General features: G+C 44.3%; 1 pseudogene across 1 annotated transcript; it reads right to left on the bottom strand.

The window, feature by feature from the left end:
• Window positions 1-14891: 14891 nt before the first annotated feature.
• On the bottom strand, window positions 14892-15507 carry LOC308247724 (large ribosomal subunit protein eL15-like; annotated as a pseudogene). Its single transcript has one exon. The product of its transcript is annotated as a large ribosomal subunit protein eL15-like (transcript).
• Window positions 15508-26183: the final 10676 nt, after the last annotated feature.

Here is a 26183-nt window from a genome sequence, read left to right as displayed (position 1 = left end):
GGGGATATGTGCCTGGAGAAAGGAGAGGGGGAAGGGAATATACAGGTATGATCCTTAGAGGGAGAGCATGCACTGGGTCCTTTGTCCTGAGTGTATTTATCTCTTTTTTTAAAATATTTTTTTTTTATTGATTTCAGAGAGGAAAGGAGAAGGAGAAAGAGATAGAAACATCAATGATGAGAAAGAATCATTGATCGGCTGCCTTCTGCACACCCCTTATGGGGGCTCGAGCCCACAACACAGGTATGTGCCCTTGACCGGAATGGAACCTGGGACCCTTTAGTCCACAGGCCGGCGCTCTATCCATTGAACCAAACTGGCTAGGGCCATTTATCACTTTCTTGCAGGTGGAAATCTTAGGGCAGATCTCAGGAGAGGGTCTTAATAGAATATTCATCAGCTTTCCAGGTGTGCTCTTTCAGGGTTGTGGTCTCTGTTAGGATGAACTATCCTAAATCTCTCCTGCTTGGACATGTTTTCTGAAATATATATTGTTATAAGTCTTTTCCCATAGCTTGGAGTAGATGGCTTGTGCCTGCAGAAGCAAGATAAGATGAATCCCCCTTTGCTTGACAGCCCTCTGCACTCTCCTCCCTTGACTCCCTTGACCAACTCATGCCCTCCCCTCTGCTTGTGCACTCACACCCTCACGCTATATTGCATACTTCCATCCTACGTTTGAGAACCTAACCACCCCCTCAGGGCTGACACCGACATACCGGCCTCAGCCCGCTGTGAGAAAATGTAATAAAATTTCTTAAACTCTCACAAGGTCTTTTAGCCTGGCTCCTTTCAGCGTGGACCTCACAGGCTCCATTGATTGGTCAGTGCCAGGGCAGGGGGTCATTAGTCAATGGAGCTGGTCCTGAGGTAGCCAGGGCTTCACTTGTCTGGTTTTACTGCTTTTCTGGGCCTGGAGCTGAAATACTACCGAGGCCGAGATGTTATCTTTAGGGAGGAAAAGGTCAAATTCACCTGATCAGCAATATGAAAGATCAGGGGTCCAAATCACATGACCAGTGAAATACTAAAGGAGGGTAGGTTACCCTGGGGCCAGGTTCTTGTTTTCCCAGTTTTGCCCCTTGCATCTGGGGCTTTCTACCCTGGTGATTCTGTACCGGGCTCATTGTCCTTGCTCTGCTCATGTCTGTCTAACACTAAGCAGCAATTTTGAGAGGCAGGGGGTCAAAGATTAGAGACGAGTAAAACATTTGGTTTTTTAATTATTATTATATCTTTTAGCTCAGTGTTTCTCATATCTCAAATAAGACAAACCACCTGAGATTCTTATTAACATGTAGACTCTGATTCAGTAGTTCTGGGGTGGGGCCTGAGATTCTGCATTTCTAACAAGTTCCTAGGTAATACTAAGGCCGCTGGTCTGAGGACCACACTTTGAGGTAGAAGCACTATGCTCCATCAATAATTTGAAAGTGTGCACCAAGTGTTTGAAAAATCATTCAGTGACTACAATATGTAATCATTTTAACAAAATAACACTAATGGAAAAGATTGTAATATGATTTCTACATCTCATAAAATTTAATTACTTTTTCTTAATGTGTTTCTGATAGATACTTTTCTATTTAAAAAATTAATTAATAAAATTAGTTTATCTTTTCACAGATGTCAAACACGCATGGTAAAAAATTAAAAAGGTATAGAAAGGTATACAGTGAAAATAAGTTGCCTTGCTCTGGCCCCTCTGTTACTCTCTCCAGAAGCAACCATTGTTATTGATTTACTAGAGGCCTGGTGCACAAAATTCGTACACTGGTGGGGGAGGGGGTGTCCCTCAGCCTGGCTTGTGCCCTCACAGAGCCCAGCTTCTGCCTGAGCGGCACTTCGCCTGTGGGAGCACACTGACCACCAGGGGGCAGCTCCTGTGTTGAGCGTCTGCCCCCTGGGGTCAGTGCACGTTATAGTGACCGGTCGTTCTGTAGTTCGGTCGATTTGCATATTAGCCTTTTATTAATTAGGATGGTGACATTTTTAAGGGATATTTTACCCATATACTTATTTTTCTTTTATAAAAATTATTGTAGCCCTGACTGGTTTGGCTCAGTGGATAGAGTGTCGGCCTGTGGACTGAAGGGTCCCAGGTTTAATACCGGTCAAGGGCATGTACTTTGGTTGCAGGCACATCCCCAGTAGGAGATGTGCAGGAGGCAGCTGATCGATGTTTCTCTCTGATCAATGTTTCTAACACTCTATCCCTCTCCCTTCCTCTCTGTAGAAAATTAATAAAATATATTTTAAAAAACAAAAAACAAGCAAACAAACAAATTATTGTAGACCAGCCAGCGTGGCTCAGTGGTTGAGCGTCGACCTATGAACCAGGAGGCCAGGGTTCGATTTCTGGGGCACATGCCCGGATTGTGGGCTCCATCCCCAGTAGGGGGCGTGCAGGAGGCAGCTGATCCATGATTCTCTCTCATCGTTGATGTTTCTATCTCTCTCCCTTCCTCTCTCTGAAATCAATAAAAATATATTTTAAAAAATTATTGTACATGCTCTTTTGCCCCTTGTTCTTTTTATTAACAATACGTATAAGTAAATGGCTAATGCTCTATATTCTGGATATTGTTCTAAGTACTTTCACTCATTTAATCTTCACAACAATCCTGTGCATTAGGTACCATTACTGTTTTCATTTTATGTATGCAATTCAAGTCTAGTATACCCTACAGAGCCTCTACAATATGAAGATTTCCCCCTAGCTGTACATATGCATCTCCACTCCTTTGTATAATATCAGTTTATTTAACAAGTTCCCTATTAATAGACATTAAATGAATGGTGTGAGCAAAGGGAAAGGAAGAGTCCAGTAAGGTTTGTAACTGGAGGATTTGGTGAACAAAGAAGTTATTAACCAGAGCCTAGGGCTCAGAGGGGAAAAATTCTAACCTCAGTTTTCTAAGAATGGAAAGACAGAATGGGAAAATAATATTTATTTCACAGTCCTGGCGTGTAGGCAAGTTATGTAAATGTTAGGCCCGCCTCTTCTTCCCCAAAGAGAAGATGACAGGATTATATGCACTCTTACTCTTGAGGGCGGTTTGCTTGAGGGGGCCTGATAAAGAGGCATTTCAAAAGTGTGTTAACCTAAACCTAAACCTAAACAAAAACAAAAACGACCTGGGGGAAGCGAAGGGAGAAGCTTGTGGGCCCTCCCTAAAACGCGGAGAGGTGAAGGAAGCCCCTGGATCATGAACAGGGTGAAAGGAATGTTACATTCCCACCCAGATGGCTGTGCCTGAACTTTGCTCAAATCCGCTAAAAAATTCTGGGAGGGACACGCGGTTGCCGCTGGGGACGTTCTACCCACAGGATCGCCCAGGGGAGACGCCCACAGGGGTCGCGGGAGGCTGGAGCCTGGGGAGACTTCAGCCCACTGGCGAACCCGCCACAGGCGGAGGCCGCATGCAGGGTCACATGTGGGTGCGCTCCGCCCCAGCCTCGGTAGAGGCCTCTTGGCGGCCGGCAGGACACAAGCCCCTTTGTCCCCGCGGTGTGGAGGGGCCCAGCTGCAAGGTCCGAGAGTGGAGCGCTGGCCGCTGGCCGAGGGCACCCGCTGCGGCGGCGGCGGCGGCGGCGGGAGGGAACGCTTCCCCGCCTGGGTGGGGTGAGTGACCTCCAGAGGTCTGCGGGCTCCCAGTGGGCCCTCCTATTGCCCAGAAAACATTACACTGTCACCGAACACGGGCGCTGCTTTTGTTAAAGCTACGTTTGTGTCTTTGGAAGTAAAATTTAATTCACCAAGGAAGGACTGACTTGGCCAAAAGGAAGAGAAAAAGAACGTGAGCTCCAGTTTTTACGCCCAGGGAGCTCACGCTTATGGAAACAAAGGACCCCCAGTTTTTCCAAAAGAGCGAAGGAGCAGTATAAACAGTAGTTGCCAGGAGGACAGGGAGGGAGAGAGCTAGGTGGGCGGCAGCCATCTATGCAGATTGGAGGCCTCAAGATGTCCCACCCAGATGGCTGGAGCTGTGGGAATGCCACGTGGAAAAGAAGTCTGCAAATGCTTGCTGGGCAAAAACGTGAATGAAGAGTAGGAGGAAATTGCTTAAGCCAAAGACCACATCCAGTTCAACAAACAATTTTTCAATGTATTTTTACAGGCTGTGTAAGCAGTAGTCTTCATTAAAATGAAATATTATATTTGTATAATGTCAATATGCAAAATGGGTGGACATAATAAATGAGGCCCTCAAAACATTTAAATAATCGTTGTTAGGATATACTTTTGTCTATGCAAGAAAGGTCCAAATTTACCGAGAATTTTTTTGAGTTTGAGCCAAACTGATGACAGTGCCAGAAAGCAAGATCTCAAATGCTCGTTTCTTTTACACATTTTTATTGTTTTTAATCTTTACCCAAGGATATTTTTTCCATTGGTTTTTAGAGAGAATGGAAGGGAGAGAGTGGGGGAGAGAGAGAGAGAAACCATCAATGTGAGAGACACATCGAGTGGTTGCCTCTTGCACTTACCCCAACATGATGGGGGATCAACCTGCAACCCAGGTATATGCCCTTCACCAGGAATTGAACCTGAGATGTTTCCATCTGAGGGCTGGTGCTCCAAGCACTAAACATTTTAATTTTAAAATTTATTTATTTAAAAATGTTTTTATTGATTTCAGAGAGGAAGGGAGAGGGAGAGAGGTAGAAACATCAATGATGAGAGAGAATCATTGATTGGCTGCCTCCTGTACACCCCCTACTGGGGATGGAGCCCATAACCTGGGCATTGCCCTTGACTGGAATCGAACCTGAGACCCTTCAGTCCACAGCCCCACACTCTATCTAGTGAGCCACACCGGCTAGGGGCCCATACAAGTTTTGTAGCTGCTGGGTTTGTTATCTCCTGCTGGAATTGGGGGGTTCAGAGGAACGCCTTGCCACCCAGGTACGTGGAGATGTCGTCAATAGGTCTTCGGTTTGCTATCCCAGTTGCACTTTGTTGCCATTGTAGTCTTTACCCTCTCCACTAATTTTGCCCTATATTACTTTCATTGTCATCCAACCCTAAATCTCTTGTTATTTATACAAAACTTTTCTTTTTTAAAATATGTTTTTATTGATTTTTTTATACGAAGCTTTTCTTTATAATCCAAGTAAGATACATCTCTGGCAGCTGGCAGCAGCTATGTTTGTTGGTCTCTTTTCCTTAGTGGAGAAACTGCCCCAAGCTTTTGTCCCCTAAGTGCTTGGCTGCCTCCCCTGCATCTCTACTAGGATCCTTGAAGCCTTGAGACTTCAGTCCTGCTCATAACTTTGTGTTTCTAATTAGTTCAGGGTCACAGAGATGATAACATTGTTTTTCTGAGCTCAATACTACCATTTTGGTGTTTTCTTTTTATGTTTTATCTATTCCTGCTATGTATTTAGGGCAGAGGGAGCGCCTACAGAGTAAACTCACAGAGCCATCTTGCCTCAAAGATCTCAAAAACCAGTTTTGAATGCATAATGCACAGTGAACTGACAAGGTACTGTGAGAATACAAAAATGAATAAGGAAGGCCTCCCACTCTGAGAGAGATTAGAATCTAATGAAAGCAGATAACCTTTAACACACCACCATAAGACAGATTGAAAACTACTCTATTGGAAGTGATTAGCAGAGTTCTGTGAGCCCACAAGAAGAAGCAAGGATTTCTGAGTGAGGGGACCAGGAAGGCTTCTCAGTAGCAGTGGCTTTGAAATGGATCCTTTGGAGATGTTATGGTGGGAGTGTGCATGGTGGTTTGGGAACACGGTCTTTGGAGTTGGCACACAGGCTGCTTTGGTGGAGTGTGAAGGATGTACAGAACTGAGGGAAGGGGCTGGAGGTTAGCGCATAGGCTGTGGAGTTCACAGCGATTTAGTTCCAATCCCGCTTCTGCTGCTAACTAGAGGTGTGAGCCTCGACAATTCACTTCATCTCTCTGGGACTTAGTTTCATCTAAGCATGCCCATGCCTGCCCTTCCCTCTCAGGCATGCATCTTAACTTTACTCTCCTAAACTCTAAGGGTCCCCATGAAACTTGCAGCTAGGGGGGCAATGGGCTTACCCCTTGAACCTGTCTCTAAGGCTTCTTTTTCTCTGACTTTTCAGTAAGCTAAGGGCAGTGCTGTGGTGGCTCACTTGTGTCATTGTGACTTAAAATTAAAAAAAAAATTTATATATATATATATATATATATATATATATATATATGAATAAGGTATATGAATAAGGTATATGAATAAGGTATATGAATAAGGAATATGAACAGGCCTGGTGCACGAAATTCATGCACGGGGGTGGTCGTCCCCTCAGCCCAGCCTGCACCCTCTCACAATCCTGGACCACTGTCTCCTAATCGCTCACCTGCCTGCCTGCCTGGTGGCCCCTAACTGCCTCCCCCCCCCCCCCCCCGCTGGCCTTGTTGCCCCTCACTGCCCCCCTTCCAACCTAATCGCCCTCAACTCTCCCCCCTGCTGGCCTAGTCACCCCCAACTGCACCCCCCCCTGCCAACCTGGTCACCCCTTACTGCCCCCCACACTGGCCTAGTTGCCCCTCACTGCCCCCCTGCCAGCCTAATCGCCCCCAACTGCCCCCCTGCCAGCCTAATCGCCCCCAATTGGCCCCTCCCTGCCGGCCTGGTTGCCCCCAACTGCCCCCCACCCCCGCTGGCCTAGTTGTCCCTCACTGCCCCCCTGCCAGCCTTATCGCCCCCAACTGCCCCCCTGCCGGCCTGGTCACCCCTTACTGCTCCCCCTGCCAGCTTGGTCACCCCTAACTGTCCCCCCTGCCGGCCTGGTCACCTCCAACTGCACCCCCCCGCCGGCCTGGTCATCCCTAGCTGTCCCCCCCGCCCCCGCTGGCCTGGTCGCCTCTTACTGCCCCCCTGCCAACCTGGTTGCCCCCAACTGCCCCCCCTGCCAGCCTGGTCGCCCCTCACGACCCCCCTGCTGGCCTGGTTGTCCCACGCAGCCTGCTTGTTCAGTCGTTTGGTTGTCCCTCACTAATCCCCTGCCGGCCTGGTCATAGGCAGCCATCTTGTGAGGGCATGAGGGTTAATTTGCATATTATCTCTTTATTATATAGGATATAATATTTTATATATATATATATATATATATATATATATATATATATCTTTATTGATTTCAGAGAGGAAGGGGGAGGGAGAGAGAGATAGAAATATCAATGATGAATTGATTGGCTGCCTCCTGCACACCCCCTACTCAGGATCGAGCTCACAACCCAGGCATGTGTCCTGGCCAGGAATGGAACTGTGACCTCCTGGTTCATAGGTCAATGCTCAACCACTGACCTACATTGGTTGGGCAAAGATGTACACTTTTTTTGTTGTTAATCCTCACCCAAGTATATTTTTCCATTGATTTTCACAGAGAGTGAAAGAGAGAAGGGAAGATAGAAATATTGATATGAGAGAGACACATTGATTAGTTGCTTCCCACACATGCCCTGATTGGGGCTGGGGATCGAGCCTGCAACTGAGGTATGTGCCCTTGACCAGAATCGAACCTGGGACCCTTCAGTCCGCAGGCTGATGCTATCCACTGAGCCAAACCGGCTAGGGCAGATGTCCACTTTTTAATGCCAGGAACCTGTATCTATGTTAGGTTGCATGGCAAAGGGGAATTAAAGTTGCAGATGGAATTAAGATTGCTAATCAATTAAACTGGATGGGGGAACATATCCTAGGTTGCCTGGTAGACCCAGTATAATCAAGAGTCCTTCTGAGTGAACAGGAAGGCAGAAGAGGAAAAACCAGAGATAATGTGAGAAGGACTCCTTGGCATTGCTGGACATGGCTTTGAAGATGGAGGGGCCATGAGCCAAGAGAGGTGAGCAGCTTCTAGAAAGTGGAAAATGATGGGAATTGGATTCTCCGAGGAGCCTCCAGGAAAACAACCTTGCCAACCCCTTTAGTTTAGCCCACTGAGACCCACTTTGGACTTCCTTTCTCTAGTGCTGTATAATAATAAAACTGTGTTGTTTTAAACTATTAAATTTATGGTAATTTGTTACAGCAGAGATAGAGAATTACAGTCTTGAATAAATGCTTGTTGACTAATTGAATTAATGATTCAAGGATCACCTTGTTCATAAAATAATCTTTTTAATTTCAGAGAAACAAGATTTAGTTTGGATTATACTATCTCCCTGTAAGATACTCACTTAGCATGGAGTTCCTGGGTGTGATGCTAAGGTCATTTTGAGATTGACTGAAGAATGCTACAGACAATGCTTGTATCCCTCCAAATTCATATGTTGAAACCTTATCCCAAGTGTGATAGTATTTGGAGATGAAGCCTTTGGGAAGTGATTTGGTCATGGGGGTTGAATCCTTATGAATGAGATTAGTTCCCTTATACAAGAGACTCCACAGCCTGTTTCCAAGGATTGTCTCTGAATCAGGAAGTGAGCCCTCACCAGACACCAAATCTGTTGGCACATTGATCTTGGATCTCAGCCTCCAGAACTATGATAAAAAAGTTTTTGTTGTTTATAAGCTACACAGTCTAAAATATTCTTTTATAATAGCCTGAGTGAATAAAGACAAAGAGTTTGGGATAATTCCAGATTGGACCTGACTGGGGATCAATCCCACAACCTTGGAGTATCAGGACAAGGTTGTATCAGTGCTCTAACCAACTGAGCTACCCAGCTAGAGCCTAGGTAGCTTCTTGAGCAGTGGTTCTCAAAGAGGCAGCGGAGGGACATATCAGAGTCATCTGGGCAATCTTACAAACTATAAAGGCCCACTACCCCCTTCTTTCTTGCCTACCCAGGGAATCTGTTATGCCTTTTCCCCACCTTCCACACCTTTGAGAATCACTTGTTTTAAAAGAAATGCTGTATGAGCAGAAGGGAGGAGTACACACATAGAGACACACAAAGGAAATTCTGAATTAAAAGAGATATTCTTATTTAGAGCTTGTTCTAACTCTTATCCCATTACTATGTCCATGCTGTTGACCTTTTTTTCTGTGGACAGAGCTTTCCCAGAGCATGCAAATCTCCCAGGAAGACTGAGCCCAGCTGTGAGTTTATTCTCTTCTGTTCCATTTTATGTCACCTCTAGTCCTGGGAAGAACAGGTCTGTTAGCCACTTTTCCTCCTGTCCTGCTTGGGATCCAGCCATTCCTATTTTGCTTTGGGCAGGGTTCTGTGTCCCAGAGTTAGGGACTATGCTTGCTCGGTCTTATCTGGGACTTCAGTAAGTGAATTCCTTTGGCTTCAGGATTCTGGTCCTGCAGAAGTCAGAAGCCTCCTTTGTCCTTTGCTAGGGTTGTCAGGATCAGAACTTCCTTTACTGGACCCTATCTGTTACCGCTCTAGCTTGAAATACCCTGTTTGCAGCCCCTCTAACCCAGTAGATCCCAGTCCGGGAAAAAAAAAATACTCTAGATGATCTCTAGGTTCCTTCTTAGCTCTGTAATTTTGGGCTGGTTCTTCCTTCTTTATGATCTCCAGACAAATTCTCAGAGTAATTTGGATGAAGAAGTCATTTTTCTCTACTGGCTTGTTCTAACCCTCAGTGCTTATTTTCTCTAGAAGTTCCTGCTGTCAAGATGGTTGCCATTTTGCCCATGTGTGCCATGCCAGCACAACTAAGGGTTCTGCGAGCCTGAGGGAGGGCCGGTGAAGGATGAAGAAAAGACAGACAAAGAGAATAAGCTGGGTCTAGGTGGATCTTCTGTGCCTGGCTGAGACCACAGAACAGATCCAGACTGCAAGCTGATGCTTTATTTTATAGTCAGAGGTAAACTAGGTAGTGGTCACCATAGTTACAATGTTCTTGTGAGTTTCACTTGTTTTGGCAGCACTTGCTGCACCTCCCACAGCCCATTAGCTACCCAGGAAGGATCTAGGGAGTGTCATAAGGTCAAGCTTAATTATGCTAAAAGGGCTGTGCCCTCTAAGCTGGGACCTGTTTGCGGCTTTGCCAGCAGGTCAGTTCGAGGCTTAACCCTATAACCGTTCCCTACATCTTGCCCTTCTTTTATTTTTAAGCTACTAATAATGGAAGTAAAACTTAAACATTAAGGACAAAGCTCTGACTATTAAAATATTAACAAAACAATGCCAATGCAAAACCCAAACTACAGACATGTTAACATTTTAAAACTTAAACATCAAGAGCAAAACTCTGGCTATTAATAATAACAAAACAAAGCCAATGCAATACAGCAATAAGAGAAAAACCAAACTTCAGACATGTTAACATTTTCAGAATATCTTACTCAGAGTCCTTAGATTTAGCTGCACAAGACTTTACAGAAGACTGGCAGCTAACCAATGCTAACATAGCCATAAAAATGGCTGAAGGAGTAGCTTCCACTCCTTGCTTTTCTGCCATTTGCTGGGCCTCAGTTGTTAGCTTCTTCAGATGACTCCATGTTGGCATCTTGGTCCCTTGCATGTGGTCTTCGTTATCTTCTTCTGCGCCGCAACTCTCAGTCTTTTTTTTTTTTTAATTTAATAAATCTTTACTGTTCAGATTATTACAATTGTTCCTCTTTTTTCCCCCCATAGCTCCCCTCCACCAGGGTCCCACCCCAACCTCTGCCCTTACGCTCCCCAACTGTCCTCATCCATAGGTGTACGATTTTTGTCCAGTCTCTTCCCACACCCCCCACATCCCTTTCCCCCTGAGAATTGTCAGTCCACTCCCTTTCTATGCCCCTGATTCTATTATATTCACCAGTTTATTCTGTTCATCAGGTTTTTTTATTCACTTGATTTTTAGATTCACCTGTTAATAGATATGTATTTGTTGTTCATAATTTTTATCTTTACCTTTTTCTTCTTCTTCCTCTTCTTAAAGAATACCTTTCAGCATTTCATATAATACTAGTTTGGTGGTGATGAACTCCTTTAGCTTTTTCTTATCTGTGAAGCTCTTTATCTGCCCTTCAATTCTGAATGATAACTTTGCTGGGTAGAGTAATCTTGGTTGTAGGTTCTTGCTATTCATCACTTTGAATATTTCTTGCCACTCCCATCTGGCCTGCATAGTTTCTGTTGAGAAATCAGCTGACAGTCATATGGGTGCTCCCTTGTAGGTAACTAACTGTTTTTTTCTTGCTGCTTTTAATATTCTCTCTTTGTCTTTTTGCTCTTGGCATTTTAATTATGATGTGTCTTGGTGTGGTCCTCTTTGGATTCCTTTTGTTTGGGGTTCTCTGCACTTCTTGGCATTGTAAGTCTATTTCTTTCACCAGGTGGGGGAAGTTTTCAGTCATTATTTCTTCAAATAGGTTTTCAGTATCTTGCTCTCTCTCTTCTCTGGCACCTCCATTATTTTGATGTTGGTACGCTTGTCCCAGAGGCTCCTTACACTATCTTCATATTTTTGGAATCTTTTTTCTTTTTGCTTTTCCAGTTGAGTGTTTTTTACTTCTTTGTATTTCAAATCTTTGACTTGATTCTTGCGATCCTCTAATCTGCTGTTAGATCTCTGTATAATATTTTTTATTTCAGTCAGTGTATGCTTAATTTCTAGTTGTCCTTTTTCATATCCTCGAGGGTCTCACTAAATTTATCGGCCTTTTCTAGAAAATTCTTGAAAAAACTTATAACCGTGGTTTTGAACTCTATATCCAGTCGTTTGCTTTCCTCGATTTCTTTCATTTGTGATCTGTTTCTTTGTCTCCACATTTTGGCTGCTTCCCTGAGTTGATAGATTGGCTTTGTGTGCTAGGTGTCCTATAGGGCCCAGTGGCTCAGCCTCCCCAGTTACCTGAGGTGGACACTCTTGGTGCACCCCTTTGTGGGCTGTGTGCACAGTCTTGTTGTAGTTAAGCCTTGATTGTTGTTGGTATCACTGGGAGGAATTGACCTCCAGGCCAATTGGCTGGGAGGATCAGCTGTGTCTACAATGGGAGAACTTCTGTGCTGGAGACACCCTTATGAGACAAGACTTGCAAAAGGCTCTGTGCTCAGCTTGGATGGGGTGGAGTCTCAGGGCGGAGCAGACAGCATTGGTTTCCTGTCAGCCCTGCCCTATTAGGCCCCTGTGTCTCAGTGTCCCTTGGTAATCGCTGCAAGCACCTCTGAGAGAAAGTTGCCCTCGAGTTCCGTCCACTGCCAGACAGTCCAGTTTCTCCCCGAATGCGTCTGGGTCCCCAGAGTCTTTCCCAGAACTGGAGTTCAGTGCAGTCGGGAGCTTGTGTTTCCCTCCCACTTGAGAAAGCCAGCTGCGCATTCAGTTGCCAGTCCTCTCCCCGCGCGTCTCAGTACCTCTGCCTCCTGCAGCTCCTCTAAGTCTCAGTGTGCTTTTCTCTTTCCTTCTAGTTGTAGAATTTCCACTCAGCCAGCCTTCCTGTTGTTCTGGATGTGTCCGTTTTGTCTTTTAGTTGTAGTTTTGAAATTGTTGTGTGAGGCAGCAGTTTAGGTGTTTACCTATGCCACCATCTTGGTTTCTCTTGCAACTCTCAGTCTTTTGAATGGAGGGACAAGGAGCCTTTCTGGGTTGCCTGTGGTGATGCACATCCTGCTCTGGCACCCAAATCAGCTGCGCTGCTTCCTCTGGATTCTGAGGATCAAGCTGCTTGGACGACTGAGTTGGCTGGAAAGGCTGTGGTAGGGTTGAGAATACAGTCCACTCTACCTGGTGGGACTGGGGCTGGCCCTGCTTGAAGTTTCCCTGCCTAGGGGGTATTGGATTATCATTAATATCAGTCCTGGAGCGGCATTCATTTACCCAATGCTTTCCTCTCCTGAATCTTGTGCACAGTCCAGGCTGCTTGTTTCCACTCTCCTTGGCCTTTTGACTTCCTTTTTTTGCTTTAACAAAATGTCCTGGCTTGGCTTTAAGCGTCCCAGTGACCAGGATTTCCACCCTTTGTTTTTACAGTTCCCTACTATCTCTTATTTTATATCTCCTATTTTCTACTTTATTTTATTTTCTACCTATTTCTGGCTCCTATTTCTACCGCTTACTTTCTACCGCTTATTTCTCTATTTCTACCACTTATTTCTACTTATTGTCTACCTCTATCTGTGAACTATAGGTAGGCTTGGCTGGCCCTGCCCAAACCTCCCTGGGTTGCAACCCTCATAAATTCCACACCTTAACTGAACCTGCAAAACCCCACGAGGTCCAGTGCCTATGAGCAAACAAATTACCAAAATTTTACCTCTACTATCTTCTACTTCTAGTTTTCCACTTAACCTGTATCTATCTTATTTTCTATATTCTATTTTCTCCTTAAGAAATTTAAAAATGCTTCTATTTATTTTCTCCTTAAGAAATTTAAAAATGCTTCTACTTATTTTTTCCCTAAGAAATTTAAAAATGCTTCTACTTATTTTCTCAAGAAAATTAAAAATGCTTCAATAAGCATTGTTTTTAGGGATCCCTTCCTAGGATCCTGAATTTCTCAAGTTTTACACCTGAGCTATTACCACACCCCTACCTTACTTTCTGCGCACACACACCTTGGAGCCTCCTTTCACCTGACAATTGCAGTTCCCTCACACTTAGGCCCGCATTGAGTGCCACTTGGGCCGAACTCAGACTCGCGTTGGGCGCCACTTGGGCCGCGCCAGCACAGCCAAGGGTTCAGCAAGCCTGAGGGAGGGCCGGAAAAGGATGAAGAAAAGACAGACAAAGAGAATAAGCTGGGTCTAGGTCAGTGGTCGGCAAACTCATTAGTCAACAGAGCCAAATATCAACAGTACAACGATTGAAATTTCTTTCGAGAGCCAAATTTTTTAAACTTAAACTTCTTCTAACGCCACTTCTTCAAAATAGACTCGCCCAGGCCATGGTATTTTGTGGAAGAGCCACACTCAAGGGGCCAAAGAGCCGCATGTGGCTCATGAGTTGCAGTTTGCCGACCACGGATCTAGGGAGTGTCATAAAGTCAAGCTTAATTATGCTAAGAGGGCTGTGCCCTCTAAGATGGGACTTGTTTGCGGCTTTGCCAGCAGGTCAGTCTGAGACTTAACCCTATAACCGATCCCTACACCCATGGCCTTACCATGTTTGCCTCTAGGGATCCCAGGTACTTATAATCTCATTATCAGTTGAGTGAGAAAGCTGTTCTCACTGTTTGTCTTTTTTTTTTTTTTAATAGACTTTGTTATTTTTATTTTATTTATTTATTTATTTATTTATTTATTTATTTAAATATATTTTATTGATTTTTTACAGAGAGGAAAGGAGAGGGAGAGATAGTTAGAAACATTGATGAGAGAGAAACATCAATCAGCTGCCTTCTGCATACCCCCTACTGGGATGTGCCTGCAACCAAGGTACATGCCCTTGACTGGAATCGAACCTGGGACCCTTCAGTCCGCAGGCCGACTCTCTATCCACTGAGCCAAACCAGTCAGGGCATTATTTTTATTTTAATATTTTAAAAATCCTCACCCAAGGATATGTACATTGGTATATTGATATTAGGTAGAGGAAGGGGAGAAAGAGCGAGAGCAAGAGCGAGAGAGCGAGAGACATCAATAAACATCAATTAGGGTGGGTAAGAGATCAACCAAAGGACTTGTATCCATGCATATGGGCATGACCAATGGACACAGACAATAGGGGGGTGGAGGCATGTGCTGGGGGCCAGCAGTGGGCAGGGAGAGGTCAATGGGGGAAAAAAGAGACATATGTAAAACTTTAAACAATAAAGAATTTAAAAAAACACATGTCAATGTGAGAGAGAAACATTGATTGGCTGCCTCCTGTATACACTCCAACTGGTGATCAAACCCACAACCTGGGTATGTGCCCTGACTGGGAATCCAACCCATGACCTTTCAGTTTATGGGATGACGCTCCAACCAACTGAGCCACACCAGCTAGGGCACTGTTTGTCTTGTTTTTTTTTTTTGACTGTCCTAAATTGTTTGTTAGGTAAGAATTTTACAAACTTTACTTATATTAACGGTAACGGTGGAGCTGGAGAGTATTGCACCTTCTCCAAGCGGCGTGGTGAGAACCACCAATAGTGTGGTGGAACTTGTGGCCCTTCCCAAGGCCACGGCTCTAGCGCCCACAGAGGTCAGCCTTCGCATCTCCCTGTGCTTGTACTGATAGCCTTATGGAATGGATCAATGAGGTTAACCTCAAAGAATTTGTACGTGGAATTTTTACCAACCCAGTAAGAATTCAGGACTCTCAGAGCCTCAGTGGTGTCCAGCTCGCTCCCCAGCAACAGACTGAAGACTTCGGGCAAACTTTAGCTGGTTAACACCGTGAAGGACAGGCTTGCCATATGTGGCACCCTTAGGAACAAACAGGGCGTTTGCGGCCACCATGGTGCACACGAATCCGATATATGACATAACCTTGCTTGGCCTTGTAGCCCAGCCTGCGCTTTGTAGGGCGGGGGGGGGGGGGGGGGGGGGGAACGGGACTGAGAGGTGGGAGGGGGAGAGGAGGGGCCCGTGGAGCGCACAGAGCTGGCGATACTGCCAGCAGCGCACCCTGAGAAGGAAGCGCACTACACGGACTGCTTCTTCCTCCATAGCTCCTGGATGTACTTGTAAGCGCCCATCTTGGTTTAGCTGATGGCTGCAGCCAGACGGAAAGGAAAGCACTATTTATCTTTTAAATTCTCTTCTTCTTAGCTGCTCAGGCAGTTCCTCTGCTCCAACCCAAGTCTGGCTCAACAACTCAGGTCTGACTCATGGCCCCGATCCTGCCCGTTCACTGCTACAACCCCCTTTCTTAGCTGCAAATGTCCACTCAGATCAGGATGAGGAAGGGGAACATGGACTCCATAAGGCTACAGTACTGTCACCTTTTATAATATTTAAAACATTGCCCTAGCCAGTTTGGCTCAGTGGATAGAGCGTTGGCCCGGGGACTGAAAGGTCCCAAGTTCTATTCCAGTCAAGGGCACATACCTTGGTTACAGGTTCCCTGGCCCTGGTTGGGGTGCGGCATGCAGGAAGCAACCAATCGATGTCTCTCTCTCACATCGGTGTTTGTCTCTTTCTCCCCCTTCCACTCTCTCTAAAAATCAATGGAAAAACAAAATATCCTCGGGTGAGGATTAACAACAACAAACATATATATATGTACTAAAACAAATGTGAAACCAGAATATAATCAGCTCCCAACACCAGAAGGGGCATCTTTCTTCACAAGGAGGAGATGTGTGCTTGTGCTCACCTCTGTGATGCTGAACTCGGGACAGCATGTTGGCATCATGCAGAAGTAGAAATGTGTGGATGATGTGCTGAACCCAGCATTGTTCCCTCCTCAAGTCCTGGGGAGTGGAAGAGCTCCCCCTGAACCATATTCCTTTGGGGTGGAAGTTTCTAAGCTGTCCTCTTCCCAGCTCCAAGGAGTGGCATATGTCGTTCCCACTCTTCAGTCTCAGCACTGATGTTTCTCCCACCAGCACTATCTCCGGGAGTACCTGACTATGTTCAAGGTTTAATGACCCTTGGATGAGGCCACATTGTACTCCCTCTAGGTTTAGGTCACATTCCAGCTATCAGGGTTCCTAGATTCAACCCCATTCCACAGTCCATAAACAGTAATTTAATATTTGTAGGGTCTTAAAATCAACTCTGCCTTTATATCCTTGGGCCAGGGATTTTTTTCAAGGACCATCTGGACTCCCTAGAGTTGCTGCCAATAGAACAGAAGGGAAACTCCAGCCTGGCCCAGGTTGACCGGCCCTAGGATATCAGTGTGGTTTCCTGTGCTGTCTTCCACACACCAGGTCAGTCAACAACAGCCTGTTCCTGTGTTTCACAGACTCCTTACAGTGGAGCTGTTCCGTTCCTCCAGGAGCTTAGAGGAAAACAGTGAGGAGGAGGACTGGGGAGAGAAAGACTCATGCAAAAAATGGAGAGGAAGTGAGTGATGCTGAGGCAGGAGAAATTGGTGAACAGCAGGAGGAGCAGAAAAAATTAGGAATGTGGCCCTGGCCGGTTTTTTTTTTCAGTGGTTAGAACATTGGCCTGTACACTGAAGAGTCTTGAGTTCAATTCCTAGTCAGGGGCACCTAGTCCATATCTGGGTTGCAGGTTTGATCCCCGGCCCCAGTTCAGGGTGTGTGGGAGGCAAACAGTCAATGTGTTCCTCTCACATTGATGTTTCTTTTTCTTTCTCCCGCTCCTGCCTCCCTTCCACTCTCTCTAAAAAAATTAATGGAAAAAATATCCTAGAGTGAGGGTTAAAAAACCAAATCAGGAGTGTGAGGATGTGAGGGAAAGGCAGAAAGGCAGGGTTCTACGTATGCAGTATTAACTCCAGTTCCGTTTTTTATAGTCACTGGCAAATATGCATAAGAAAGGAAGAAAGCTGGACGTTTGAACTAATGATAAAGCCCCCTTTGCGTAGATCTGTGGGCCAACCCCCCAGGTTTCCTCTGCAACTGGGTCTCAGCGTTCAGAGTTGGGGAGACTAGTAGAGCTGAGTTGCACTCCCCTGTCCCTAAATTGACAGAGGGTCCCCTACATCGAGGTATTAAGATGCCAACAGTTCTCTGAAAATAATTCACTTATCTCTTTCTTTCTTGGAATTTTCCTTTTTTTTATTCTGCTTTGTGTTCACTTTCGGCCTGCTTGATTCTGGATTAGTCACTAAACCTTTCTGAATGTTCTGCATCTATAAAATGGAAATAAGGACACTTTTGGGAGGCTTTATTACTAGAATGCTGAAGAGATCAAATCAGCTTACATTTATAAAAGTGCTGTGCATATTGCAAATTACAACACAAGTATTAATTGTGATGGCTATAACTTACAATGAAATAAGTTGCTTTCCCCAACACACAAGCTTCACATTTCTCAGTGTGATTGTCAGAGAGGATACCATTAGTATGTTTTCAGAACTTCCCTATCTCCTAGGCAGCAGGAAATGTTTGTGAGAACTTAGAAAACAGCTGTTGGGTCACCGGGATTAACACGGAGTCTGTATTCTCAGTGTTTTCTGTTCTGTGGTGAGTGATCCACCTTGCACTTTCACCACTCAGCTTTGCTCTCCCTTCATTCAGTTTAGCAGGTACTTTAGGGTCAAACTACCCAAGAGCTATGGATTCAGGCTCTGTATATCTATTTAGAAGGAGTCTACTTGGGCCCAGGGCATCTGGACCCCATGTAAATACTGAGTGTGTACATGTGTGTGTGTAGGGGGATGACCTTGAAAATGCTATAGAAATAAATAAGGGAGTAGCAAGGACAGCCTTCTGTATCATTGTGGTGAGATAACTCTAAACCAATAGGAGAGAAGAACAGGAGAAGTAACAGGAGAAAAGAAGGGCTGATCTCTAGTAGAAATACAAGGACCAAAATCTACATAGCTAAGCAGTGACAAAAAGAGAATGAAATATGATGTAAAGACTCAAGAAGAGGGTTTGAGCCTGTTCAAGAAGCAAAAGGAATGGGGAAAACAGATTTTTAGAATCTGTAGGTATCTTTTTGTTCTGTTCGGAGAGACAGAGGCTTGGTGGGACTTTGGGACTATATAGAACTTTCTTGAAAAGACATGCAGATAGCATAAGGTCAAATGGCATGAGATGACCCTCAATCTGTTATTTACTTACACATGTAGATGCATAACATTTAGCTCTGATTAGAAAAGGTAATTAGAGCGTTGGCCGGTGGCTCAGTTGGATGGATTGTCCTCCTGTACACCAAAAGGCTGAGGATTCGATTCCTGGTCATGGCACATGTCTAGGTTGCGGGGGCATATGCGGGAAGCAGTGATCAATGTTTCTCTGTCACACCCATGTTTCTCTCTCTCTCAAATATAAAAATAAAAAAGAAATAAAAAGAAATAGTTATTAGATGACCTGCCTCTGTTATAAGAGACTACTTGCTCATATGTGGAGCCCCCAGGACTGTGGCTGGATATCCTATATAATAAAAGGCTAATATGCAAATTGTCCCCTAGACCCAGAGTTCAACCACGGGGCGGGGCCAGCCCACCAACCACCCATGGCCCCTCTCCCAGGCCAGCCCCATGTCCGATTGGCCCCCCCTACCCCATTCGGGGCAGGCTGGCAGACCCCATCCGTGCACGAATTTGTGCACCGGGCCTCTAGTCAAGGTAAGCTGTTAATGTAATGGCTTTGACAGTTTAAACTGAGTCTGCTTTAGTGTCAGGCACAGCTGCTCTTTCCCTGAGCCTTCACACAGAGCAGTTAGAAAAACTGTAGGCTTCTCTTCCCAGTAAAAGACTAGATGTTTGCCATTTATCACTCCTCCTATGTCTGTCCACAAAGAATGAAGAAATAGGTCAAAGCTTACCCATCACTACTGTGTTTCTGCACTAACCTTCATTGGAGGTCTTTCTATTGCTCACAATTTAGCTTTCCACTTCACTACAAGGAATTAGTCTTCCCTCCACAACCACTAGGAGGAGTCAGAGAGCAGGCCAGCCTGAGTGATGCCAGGGCCCCCCTCCCCCCCAGCTCCACAGGGGTTTTATAACACCCCCCCCACCCATCTCCCCACCCCACTTCCTCCCCTGACCGCAAATGCAGCGGTTACTGAGGTGAACATCAAGTTTGTTTCTCAGAGTGGGGAGGAAGGATATGAGGGAAGGGAGACAGCATATCAAAATGCACTTCCAACACGAAAATGATTTCTGTGGCACATGGTGCTACCAAGGGAGAGGTGACGACAGCCTCCTCCCATTTCAGGAACAGTTCCCAGAGCTGTCTGTAGGCGGATTCACATGACACATTCTTAAACCCATTTCCATTCTATGATGTGTTTGCTCCTTGTTCACATTTCAGTAACAACGGATCTCTACATCTTTGTATCTGAGTTTGACTCCCAATTGGTTGTCTAGCTGCCCTGCATCTAATGCATTTGTGGAGGTATTTATCCTTTGAGTCATAAAATTGAATCAACCCAGTTCTACATGCACATGTGAACTGTAATATTGAATTGTATGAATGTTCATACCTTCAGAAAATTATTATTAAAATGTTGGGTGTTCTTCACAATGTTTTTTAAATATATATATATTTATTTCAGAGAGGAAGGGAGAGGGAGAGAGAGATAGAAACATCAATGATGAGAGAGAATCATTGATTGGTTGCCTCCTGCATGCCTCCTACTGGGGATCAAGCCCGCAACCCAGGCATGTGCCCTTGACCGGAATCAAACCTGGGACCCTTCAGTCTGCAGGCCGATGCTCTATCCACTGAGCCAAACCAGCTAGGGCCTTCACAATGTTTTGATGTGAAAATAATACTAATGCATATTGCTGGCGAAAGTGATATTAATGATGCAAATTTGCCTGAAATGTATCCTAAATCCAGTTTGCCTTTCTGTGAAATAAAATTTGGGTTGTGACATTTTTTGATTGATGTTTCTATATAAGGAGGTTTTTGCCTTTTTAGTGTTGTTACTTTTCTGTTCTTACTCCTCTAAGAATCTTTGCCAACATACTGCTGACATTTGAAGAAGAGAATAGAGACAATTTGGCTTCTTGTAAAATGTTCTGTTTCCTTGGTGATATAAATAATTATGAAACATATAAAAAGTTTCTAGCAAATTCAAATTTGGTTTTGAAAAAGCAGGTGTGTTACCTGTGTTAAGGGCTACAGGAATAATCTCAGCAAGAAATTGTCTGTTCCTCTTTAAGTCACTTTAAATTAGAGAATCTCCCCTGAAACACAAGGCCTACTGAGACCCCAATTCTAAAAGAAAGAGAGAGAGAGAGAGAGAGAGAGAGAGAGAGAGAGAGAAACATCGATATGAGAGAGACACAGGAATTGGTTGCCTCTTGAACTTGCCTGGACCAGGGTCAGGGAGCCAACTGAAACCCAGGTATATGCCTTTGACTGGGAATAGAACCCTTGATCTGGAATCAAACTCTCCACCCTTGGTGCAGGGGCCAATTATCTAACCACTAGCAGCACCAGCCAGGGCTCAAACACTCACTTTATAAGGTTTAGCAAAGCTGCCCAGGTGTGTGGATGACTTCAGGCCTCATTTCTGGGAGCAAAAATAATTCTCTGTCATCTTTAACTTTACTAGGAGAATCCTGTCCAATGGGGAGACCAGAGCTCAGGAACTCAAAAGGAAGAGTTGAATCATCTAAAACTGAGTGAGGGCCTGGCTGGCATGGCCCAGTGGTTGAGCATCAGCCTATGAACCAGGAGGTCACAGTTCGATTCCTGGTCTGGCCATATGCCCAGGTTGTGGGTTTAATCCCAGGTGTGGGGCATGCAGGAGGCAGCCAATCAATTGATGTTTCTCTCTCCCATCATTGATGTTTCTATCTCTCTCTCCCTCTCCCTTCCTCTCTGAAATGAATAAAAATATATTTTTAAAAAGAAAGAAAAATCAATAAGAACACCTCCTCGGGTGAGGATTAAAACAAACAGTTAATATATACATAAAGTGTTTAGGCCAGTACCATGGTGAATGCTTAGTAAATTTATTATCTCTTAATTTTATGGAGAAGACAGAGGCTGATGACATAAACTACATTATCCAAACTCCTTTCCACCTAAAAATAATCTATATCACTGTCCATTTCTCTCTCTCTCTCTCTCTCTCTCTCTCTCTCTCTCTCTCTCTACCTTAGAGTAAAAGGCTGTCTCATTTCTAAGTCTGTGCTTTCCACCTGTCTTGATCCCATCCTCTCCTGTCTCTTCAAGGGAATTTATTTCATGAATTGTTTTCTCCACATTTTAAAACAATTCATTTTTCCTGGCTTCCTTTTTTCATTCTCAGACACTCAGGTCTCACTTATTTTGAGAAAGGCCTCTATATGACCCCACCTTCTTTAAGCTACTGTCCCATTTTTCCTCCTCCTTTCACTGCCAAATATTGTGTGCCTCCATGTCTTCATGACTCATTCTCTCATTATTCCTCTGCCATCTGGCTTTCTCCCCCAGGGCCCACTCTCACATGGCTGTGTCTATAGTCATCTATGTCCCAATTCAAAGACTTTTAAAAAATGTGTTTTTATTGATTTCAGAGAGAGGAAGGGAGAGGGAGCGATAGAAACATCAATGATGATAGCGAATCATCAATCAGCTGCCTCCTGCATGTCCCCTATTGGGGATTGAGCCCAAAATCTAGGCATGTGCCCTGACCGGGAATTGAACCCATGGCCTTACATAAGTCAACGCTCCAACACTGGCCGGGCTCAAAGACTTTTCTTGATTTCTGTCCTCTTAAGCCTCTTTGCAATGTCAGTAATGCTGACCATCATCTGCTCTGAGGAACCCTTCTCCTGCCCTGTGGCCTTTTTGTCTAATGTCCTTGCAGGTTCCATTTCTTTCTTTCTACTCCTCACCTGTGGCTTGGAGAGAGGTTCACTGTGCAACCTCTTTTTTTTAAAAAAAACAAAACACACTTTTTTAAATATTTTTTTTAATTGATTTTTTACAGAGAGGAAGGGAGAGGGAGAGAGAGTTAGAAACATCGATGAGAGAGAAACATCGATCAGCTGCCTCCTGCACACCTCCTACTGGGGATGTGCCTGCAACCAAGGTACATGCCCTTGACCGGAATCGAACCTGGGACCCTTGAGTCCGCAGGCTGACACTCTATCCACTGAGCCAAACCGGTTAGGGCCACTGTGCAACCTCTTGATCTGTCTTTGCATTCTGACCCTTTGATCTCCTTTTTTAAAAAAAGTCCTCACCTGAGGATATGTTTTTGATGTTTTAGAGAGAGAGAGAAAGGGAAAGAGAGCAACATCAATGTGAGAGAGAAACATCAATTGTTTGCCTCCTGTACGCACCCGACTAGAACCCCAAGCCTTTTGGTGTATTGGTCAATGACACTCCAACCAACTGTATCATCCAGCCAGAGCCCTTTGATCTCCTTGTTGTCTCATATGAGCCTTACCTTATGTATGGCCCCTTCATCATTTTGTGTACTTACCTCTTTAAAAAATTAATTTATTTAAAATATATTTTATTTTATTTTTTTGTTAATCCTCACCCGAGGATATTTTTCCATTGATTTTTAGAGAGAGTGGAAGGGAGGAGGAGAGACACAGAGAGAAACATTGATGTGAGAGAGACACATCGACTGGTTGCCTCCTACACACACTCCCGGGGCTGGGAATTGAGCCTGCAACCCTTGACCGGAATCAAACCCAGGACCCTTCAGTCTGAGGGCCGAGGCTCTATCCACTGAGCCAAACTGGCTAGGGCTTAAATATATATTATTGATTTCAGAGAGGAAGGGAGAGGGAGAGAGAGCTAGAAATGTCAGTGATGAGAGAAAAATCATTGATTGGCTGCCTCCTGTACACCCCCTACTGTGGACCAAGCCCGAAACCCCAGCATATGCACTGACCAGGAATCAAACTGTGGCCTCCTGGTTCATAGGTCGATACTCAGCCACTGAGCCACGCCTGCCGGCCCGTGTACTACCTCTTCGGCCTCCTCATGCATCGTGCTCGCTGTCACTCTGAGTTTTGTCCATGCTGGCTTCTAGTTTCTTGAAGGTGCTATGACCTGTATAACATTTCTTGTTATTGGTGTTGTTGAACTGGCATTCATCTTTATCTTTATTTTAATTTTTTTCTATTAAAAAAATTGAGATATATTGTCTGGCTGGTGTGGCTCAGTAGTTGAGTATCGACCTATGAATGAACCAGGAGGTCACGGTTCAATTCTCAGTCAGGTAACATGCCTGGGTTGCCGGCTTAATACCCAGTGTGGGGCGTGCAGGAGGTAGCCGATCGATTATTTTTTCTCATCATTGATTTTTCTATCTCCCTCTCCCCTCTTCTCTGAAATCAATAAAAATATATTTTCAAAAATTGAGATAAAATGCACATACCACAAAATTTATCTCTTTAAAGTACACAATTCAGAGGATTTCAGTATATTCATAAAGTTGTGCAGCCATTACCACTATCTCATTCCAGAATATTTTCATCACTTCAAAAAGAAACTCTATACTCATTAGCAGGCCCTTCCTTTCTCCCTAGCCCTCCTTTAGCCCCTGGCAATGACTAATCTACTCTCTTTCTCTTTGCTGTAGGCTTTTGCTCGAGCTGTTCTTTTTGCCTAGGACCTTTCCCCTCCCATCCCCTAGTCAACTTCTACTCTTCCTTCAATAATTAGAGCCAACCTACTTGAGCAGGTCAATTTCTCTTATTATATGCTTTCACAGGAATATGTACATCTTTGAGGCATTTATTATAAATTTTATGGGATTCTTTGATTTGTCAAATATATATACACATATATTTTTTGGGCAGGGGAGGCACTCACAAATGAGCAAAATTCTGCATTTCTATTTATAACACATTTTCACTTGTATGTAATAGTATGACACCCAACATGGCTAAGACAAAATTCAATTTTTCTTTGTTTATTTGAGAGAGATAAACATTGATTTGTTGTTCCACTTATTTATGAATTCATCGGTTGATTCTTTTTTGTTGTTGTTGTTGTTGTTAATCCTCACCCAAGGATATTTTCCCACTGGTTTTTGGAGAGAGTGGGAGAGGGAGAGACACACAGAGAGAAACATTGATGTGAGAGAGACAATCTATTGGTTGCCTCTGCAACCAAGGTATGTGCCTTGACCAGAATGGAATCCGGGATCCTTCAGTTCTCGGGCTGACGTTCTACCCACTGAGCCAAATTGGCTAGGGCTCACTGGTTGAGTCTCACATGTGTCCTGACCGGGAATCGAACTCACAACCTTAGCGTAACAGGATGATGCTCTAATCAACTGAGCTACTAGTCCAGGGCCTCATTATTTTTCTACAAAACTAATTCCTCCTTCATACTTCCCCATTTGATGATGCTTCCTTATTCTCTCTCCCTCTCTCTCTCTCCCTCTCTTTTTTTTTTTCTTTTACAATTTTTATGTAAGTTTATTTGAGCCAAACTGATGATATATGCCAGGGAGCAAAATCTCAAATGCTCTCTAGGGCACACAGACTCAGAATTAAATCAGATATATGATTCCTTTCTTTCTCTTGTTTTCAGTATTCAGTTCTCTTCAAATTCTCAAGTCCTGTGGATTCTTTTGTAAGTTCTTGTATTCAAGTTATCAGTATAATGTCCTTAATGCTCAGTAAACATTTGCTGAGAATGAATGACTTTTGAAGAAGTAGTTGCAGCCATGATGTTGGGTGAAATTTTAGAGACTGCCAAAGGAGAGAGAGAGAGAGAGAGAAAGAGAGAGAGAGAGAGAGAGAGAGAAAGAGAGAGAGAGAGAGAGAGAGAGAGAGAGAGAGAGAGAGAGAGAGAGAGAGAGAGATGGCAGTGGATGGAGACTCAAGAGACACCTGTACCATAGAGTGCTGGAGAAGAACCGTAAAGTAATGAGCAAAGCAAAAGGAGACTCCGGCTAATATACTATAATTCATTCACCACTTACTGAGTACTATCTATTAGCTGCCAGGTACTTAGATTATGGTGATACAAAGATGATTCAGAAGTTGTATCTTCCCTGAAGGAAGTCAGGGTGTAGTGAAGGAGAGAAACATGTAAACAAAATCTTACAACAAAACGTGACAATATTATAATAAAAGTATTCACAAAGTGTTCTGCAAGCAAGAGGAGGGTGTGACTAAGACCATCTCAGCACAGGGATGAGAAGAGGTGGGTGTTACAGGATGATTGGGACTTCAGCAGCCTGAGATCAGAAGGAGTGATATACCAGGAAGACAGAACAACAAGCCTGGGTAAATGTGAAGCTGCAAATCATTTTATTTAGATTTAATATAAAGAGTGGGAATGGAATATCTTGGAAATTCAGACTGGTGCTACATTGTGAAGAGTCTACCAGCAAGCCAAGGAATTTAATCTTTATTTTCTAGTTAATAGAGAGTCAACAATAAAAAAGCTATGGTACATTTATACCATGGAATACTATGCAGCAGTAAAAAAGAAGAATCTCTTACCATTTGAGACAGCATGGGAGGGCCTGGAAAGTATCATGCTAAGTGAAATAAGTCAGTTAGAGAAAGACAAGTCCCACATGATCTCACTCACATGTGGAATCTAATTAACAAAATAAATTGATGAACTGAGTGGATCCAGAGACATGGAAGCACGGAACAGAGTGCGAAATCTTGGAGGAAAGGTGAGGGAGGGTGGATGGGAGGTAATCAACCAAGAACCTTGTATGTATAACCCATGGGCACAGATAGTAGGGTGGTAAAGGCCTAGGGTGGGCGAGTGGGAGCAGGCTGGAGGGGATCAATGCAGGGAAAAGGGGACATATGTAATACTTTCAACAATAAAGATTTTTTAAAAAGAGTCAGCAA

Source organism: Plecotus auritus (assembly GCF_963455305.1).
Source record: "Plecotus auritus genome assembly, chromosome: 1".
Taxonomy (NCBI): domain Eukaryota; kingdom Metazoa; phylum Chordata; class Mammalia; order Chiroptera; family Vespertilionidae; genus Plecotus; species Plecotus auritus.
Note: the sequence above shows the minus strand (reverse complement) of the source record. Positions and strands in the feature narration are given on the sequence as shown.